The sequence below is a fragment of the Lingula anatina genome, unplaced genomic scaffold, assembly GCF_051362555.1.
Source record: "Lingula anatina isolate TDL-2025a unplaced genomic scaffold, LinAna3.0 unanchor82, whole genome shotgun sequence".
Classification (NCBI taxonomy): Eukaryota; Metazoa; Brachiopoda; class Lingulata; order Lingulida; family Lingulidae; genus Lingula; species Lingula anatina.
The window spans coordinates 4,686,432-4,693,109 of NW_028257603.1; the positions used below are offsets into that span (position 1 = coordinate 4,686,432).

Genomic DNA, 6,678 nt, shown 5'->3' on the forward strand with positions numbered 1-6,678 from the left:
AAATATAAATATGGATGCTACAAACTAATAATGAAACACTTGAAAAAATGTGCAATTTATGATCAACAAACCGACGAGTAGAGTTGTAAAATGTCACCGTGGCATAGGTATCACATCTCTGTCAGTGTGTAGGCCTACTATCCTATATACCTGTAGTGACTGTAGCTTGGGCAGAGTAAAATTTGCTGGCAATGTTGATTTGTTATTGACTTTAATTTTTCTGTGTATAATTGATAATTTCTTGTTTGAATAAGAATAATAATTAACTCTAGAAATTAAAATAGTAAATTATGACAAGTTGATAATTCAGATAACTATAAGAAAGGGCATGTGACAAAGTTTTTTTTTTTTTTTTTTTTTTTTTTGTGGAAAGTAAGCTTGACCAAAGTTTAAGGCAAAGAAAATGTAAAATGACAAAATTATCATAAACAAATGGAAGAACTTTGATATGATTATAAACTTTTTATTTCACATATTTCATAAAAACATAATTAACAGTATATTTTATTTCTTACATTTTTCTTATAAATTTTATAACTCATTTAACTATTCACAAAATATTGAAATAATATAATAATACTTTTTAAATGATTTAAAAGGGTGACAACCTACAAATACATACATAGCACAGGCAAGACTGAAATCCTGATAGAATTCAGATTACTTTAAATTCGTCTTAGTCAGATTTTAATATCACTTTTTTTAAAACTATAAAATATGCCTTGAATTTCAAGTTAGTTTGCTAGATGCGTACATTACTCAGAGTGAGAAATCATGGTAAATGCATATAATAAGAGACAGAAAATGTAATGTATTATCAACATTTACAAATCCTCATATCTGACAGAAATCACAATAAACGAAGTTTTTCCAAGATCTGCAGTATTTAATTTTCTCCAAGTTCATGAGACTTACTACTCACTTTACTTAATTAATCAAAACTTAACTTACAAAAGATGAGGGGAATTCTCTATGCAGATAATACAATATTTGATATTGTGACAAACTACTAATTTAACATTTGATGACTGAGTAATTAAAAAGCAATCATGTTTATTACAATGTCACACTCCATGAAGGCACAGATTTTGGAAATAACAAACATCATTCCTGTTATCTCAAGTCTCTAATTTCAGCTACAATCCATAGGCGGTATCCCATTATGAGGTTATAAGCTGTTTCCATTCCCTGAAATTAAAAAGCAGTAAATGTTTTATATTTGATATTATTATTATTTAACTGGATAAGGCTTCAACTTTTTAGGTAACCTGTTACCATTATACTTAAATATGATTTCAATTTTTATGATAGTAAGATTAAAATGAAAGTTTAGGCAAAACAAACACAGAACATGTTTTTGTCAATGTTAACGAAATAGATGAGCAATGGAAACATAAGTCACAAGTTTACAACTATGGTATTCCGATGAATTACTTCTCACCTTTATAGTGCACAGCATTTCAAAAATAAAAATTGTAGTCCATGCTGAAAAAGATATGAGACTTATCATCAGTATTAAAAAAAAATGTTTATTTGATATGTACTTGAGCCAATTACTGTATGTGGCATAAAAGAGTGCTATTATATGGAGCTACAGTTGAGATATAATAGGCTCTTGTACATCATACACAGTGAATGACAAGTAGTTGTAACTGACTAATACCATGACTAGCCCTTCAACAGTTGTAGGAATGTGCTTGTATAGTGATCAGAATATACAAGTGCAATTATGCTGTTGTTATACATGTAAATGCTGGATAACCAAAACAGTACTTTGGCATGCACTATATACAGCCTATAATTCTCAAGATCCTGGGGTGCCATTGGGTGCCATAGGCTCTTTTTGCTAACCAATATCTAAGCAACATTTCTGACAATTTTGAAAATAATTGTCCGATTGCTTTTTCAGATATTTGATTTGAAAGACGGGGTCTGCGTGATCCAAAATTCACTCAAACAAAAATGGCCGTAATTTGCCATGGCACTGCATTGTCTATATATCCCAAGACCCAGGGGTGCTGTCAGTTGCAGGCTACATATTATGTAAAAAGGTACACGAAAAACGTCAGATTAAGATTTGGAAAAAATCTACCGTTTACTTTTTCAGATATATGCTTTTTAATGAGGGAGTTTAACATTATAAAGACGCATTCCTACAAAAATGGTCGTAATTGGGTATGAAGGATTATACCGTCTATATCTCTAAAGATCCAGGGGTGCCATCGGGTGCCATCGGCACTTTTTGTCAACAAATAAATGAGCAACATTACTGAAAAGTTGAAAAAAAATCGTCCGAGTGCTTTTCGAGATATTTCACTTGAAAGAAGGCTTGTGGTGTGAAAACTTCAGTTTACAATTGTCAAACTACATATGAAGCTATGCCTAGTTTAAATTGTCATAAAAACATAAACAGACCAAACACTTGAAAATCACTTCACATGAGTTAAGTTGAGATGGTACTGATCGTTGTAAATAGTAAAATGCTTTTAAAATACCCACCAAATTTATGTGCATGCCTCCTAAATAAACGATCCTCCCCGGTGCGTCGAACGTGCCATTTTGTTTACCTATAACGGAGTGTAAAATTCCTGCTTTTTTCATTGGCTCCCGAAAATCACGTGATACCCTTCCACCCACCACTGACCTGCATTGAAAGTTTTCAAGTGGGTCGAGTCCATTCGATTTGAGGGGTGACAGGTGGGACGAGTCCATTCCATTTGAGGGGTGACAGGTGGGGCGAGTCCATTTCATCTTAGGGGTGACAGGTGGGGCGAGTCCATTTCATCCGAGGGGTGACAGGTGGGGCGAGTCCATTTCATCTTAGGGGTGACAGGTGGGGCGAGTCCATTCCATCTGAGGGGTGACAGGTGGGACGAGTCCATTCCATTTGAGGGGTGACAGGTGGGGCGAGTCCATTCGATTTGAGGGGTGACAGGTGGGGCGAGTCCATTCCATTTGAGGGGTGACAGGTGGGACGAGTCCATTCGATTTAAGGGGTGACAGGTGGGACGAGTCCATTCGATTTGAGGGGTGACAGGTGGGGCGAGTCCATTCCATTTGAGGGGTGACAGGTGGGACAAGTCCATTCGATTTGAGGGGTGACAGGTGGGGCGAGCCCATTTCTTTATATCAAAGGATCAATTTATTTTAATTATGATTTTAATGAGACATTTTCAAACATATCAGAATATGCAGTTCTAAGTTTTGGGTGGAGGAGCAAATTTCATTGTTCCCATTTCAAAAGTGTGTCAAGATCTCTTATATTTCCGTTTTAATTTAAAATTGAAGTGTTCGTCTGATGAGAAGGTCGTGAAATTTGAAACAATTTTCTCTAGCAAACCAAAAACCTTAGAATATGGACTTATATTAAATTAAGAAAATTTTATCTGGGAGGATGAACTAATTTATAAATAGATATTAAAAAACCCGTCTCACTATAAAAAATGTAGGACAGATTTTTAAAAAAGCAATATCGTAAATTCATACAAATTGTATTTATAAATGTGGGCTGTTGGAAATCCTGTAGATGTATTCTTAAAATGCTCTCAATTATTTACAAAATACTGGGCATATTAACAAAACTTTTAATCCTTTCGATTTACGACATCCTCTGTTACTGGAGAAATCATCAATCCCAAACACAATGCTTACAGATCAGTTTTAGCAGATTTAATTAGAAAGTGCTCAAACAATAATATCTTTACAATTTTACCCCTAACCCTCTTTTATTATTATTATTAATATTTTATCATCATTTCATATGGAAGTGAATAAGAAAACAAGGAATGACAAACGTATTTATTCAATTTTAAAACAAAAGATGCATGGATGTGCGTAGGGTTCCAGAGGGTGAATGACAGGCTTGGTTGCCTGCAGCCAGGTGCCGTGCAGTTCTCAGTATCTCAGTGGACTTCTGAAATGAGAAAGTAATGTTAACAATATCTGACTTGTCCATAGTTCAGGCTCAGATAGCACCCCAAAAAAGCAATCGATTCTATGTTGCCTAACGCCACATTTAAGACCTGAAGTTAGTAATAAAGATATTTCAGATATCTTGCTTTGAAAAAAAAAATTGAAAACACTCCTCTAGTTTGTGTAGGTTATCACTATTTATTTATTTTACCTACTATATAAAGTTGTAATATCTAAAATCGCTTTGCATCACGCGTTTGGGAACCATATTTCGCTTTGGAATAAATCATTTCCCCGTGTTTCAACACTGCTTACAAGCATTTTACAGGTACATGTATAATAAAATTAACAAACCTACTAAAACTGACTATCGTTCATGGGGCACGCTTGTCTTAGGATCAAAAGCTCGGAACTGTGACAACTACGGTACCATCATGTAAATATGTCCGTGATCTTTGTGGTAATATGCCCATTTACTAATTTGCTAAATAATATTTTGAGTGGCATAACAGAAACGACAGGCGACAGCGACAACAAAGAGTAGTAACATACCCGTAAATACTCGTCGCAAATTTCTTTGCATTTTTCTACTCTCTTTCTATCAACTGACATACGATACTGAAGAAAAAGTGCTACTTACGAAACATGCATTTGCTTCTACGCCTCATACGACTGCGTTGCGACTGCACCCGCACGTTGAACATTGCGTCTTCACCTAGCTGTGTCCTACTGCCTACTGAGCATTCGGAAATACAGCTCGCACTACGATGAGCAAGTAACTGTTATGCAAATTACAGACAGGCATGGCTCATTTCAGGCGAGGGACTGTGGTTGAAACTGTTCACGAATGTTCACGGTCTAATACATGTACATGGCGGATAAAGAGGGAGTGTCAGGGGGGATCCAGACCCCCTCCTCCCTTCGATTTCTGATAAAAAATTACACCCAAAATCTATAGCTGAATAATAGTTATAAACCGTATCAAATGGAGATATTTTCCCTCTAAAACACCCTTTTTCGTGGCCCTCGAGCGTGCCCCAGACATAACTCCAAAGGGGTGAGGGTCGGCCTTGCACTCCGAGGCCTTGTCAATCCGTAAAAAAAACACCACCACCCTTCCAAAAAATCCTGGATCCGCCCCAGATGTACATGTGGATTTGACTTATTCATTCACACATTAATTGATCAATAAGACCACGGGCGCTAATATACATGTATATTCCATAATACTGTAAAATGTATTCATAAATTACTGTTGTACGCGCACCGATACTCCCCCTCGTCGTTATACAATTTTCATACATAACTGTCATTGTAACTCAACGATATTATATTTAAAATAGGCCATGTAAATTTGAAAAGCTGTCGCTAGGATCGAGGCCTACCAATGAAATCTAAATATTTTCAAGAACTTTTACTGGGCATAAATACGATTTAACCCGATTTATCAAAAGCCAATTGCCACCTCTATATCTCGACTTTTCAATAAGAAACTAGGTAGCATCTAAAAGCTTAAAGCTTCAAAAATTTTGAGACCATAACAGAGTCAGCCAAGGGCACGTTTCGGTGCCACATTTGATTACGTCATGATGGATATTTACAGGTGAAGGACCAGAACAGTCTGTCGGAAACAATATAGAAACAAGGAGTCTGTTGTAACTCATTGGTAGAAATAAGAGACTGAATTTGATCTGAGGACCAGGATAGATCCGTAAATGACGCGTGTCCCATTCACTGTTCCTGAATTCTAAAATCTAGAGTAAAAATATGTACTTAAGCATTGTAGCAGGACGTAAACCAATCCACTTCAAGAGGACCCCATATCTTATCAAAATGTGAGAATAATTCTTTAGAAATACCCCAATTGTCAACATCCACACTTCTACTTATATAATCTGCATGGGTATTCTCTTCTCTCAGTATCCTTTCATTTCTATTGAATAACTCCATTAGAAGAAAAACATCTAAAATAATAGGTTGTAATTTACTCCTCATGCTACTTTTTTCTTTAATGTTTACAACATCTTTGCTATCAGAAAACCACTTCAATCTCAAAACACTCAACGTGTTTGCCATGGAGAACAGGACCCTGAAAACAGCTATCAGTTCTCTGTAAGTAGAGCTCTCCGTCGCTTCGTCAGCTGACCATTCCCCGCAACACACCCTTTTAGGTGTCTCCACACAATGTCCTCTAAACCCAGTACTACTAGCATCAGAATAAACTACCTTATTGCACTGAGGTGAAAACTGTAAAATTCTGATTTACTACACCAAGGTCTAATTTGACTGCATGCTTTCACACACATTTTCTGATTCTAAGAAAAAGCACTTGAAATAACCATGCTAATATAATTTGTCATTAGTTGCGTTACACTTCCCAACACATGAGACATAGTATAATCCGACCGACATAGCCAGACCTCTGCTCACTTTCGTGCGAATATAATGTCAGATCTCTTAGCACTTGCTAATCTAATATCAAGAACTTTGATTTCCCCAATACTAATATCTATTTCGATGCCTATAAATGCCAGACTCTGTACCTACGACCAAATAGTATTCTCATATATTTACATAAAACCTGACTTAGCAATATCATCTTTGATCTCAGCACCCTGATGCTCCAATCTATCTATGTTACTGCAGTACCACAGACCGTCATCCAATTACATCGAACCATTCTTTGATTAATTGCCAAGTCAATTTTGAAAAAAATATTAAGTGCTAATGATAACCCAAATGGAAGAACTAAGAATCAAAAATAAA

At 35.9% G+C, this 6,678-nt stretch overlaps 1 long non-coding RNA gene across 1 annotated transcript; it reads right to left on the reverse strand.

The window, feature by feature from the left end:
* Positions 1 to 442: 442 nt before the first annotated feature.
* On the reverse strand, positions 443 to 3,918 carry LOC147759254 (uncharacterized). Its single transcript, XR_015331610.1, has 2 exons — positions 2,500 to 3,918; positions 443 to 1,485 (listed from the first exon to the last, which is right to left on the reverse strand). It is a non-coding gene; the product is annotated as an uncharacterized LOC147759254 (long non-coding RNA).
* Positions 3,919 to 6,678: the final 2,760 nt, after the last annotated feature.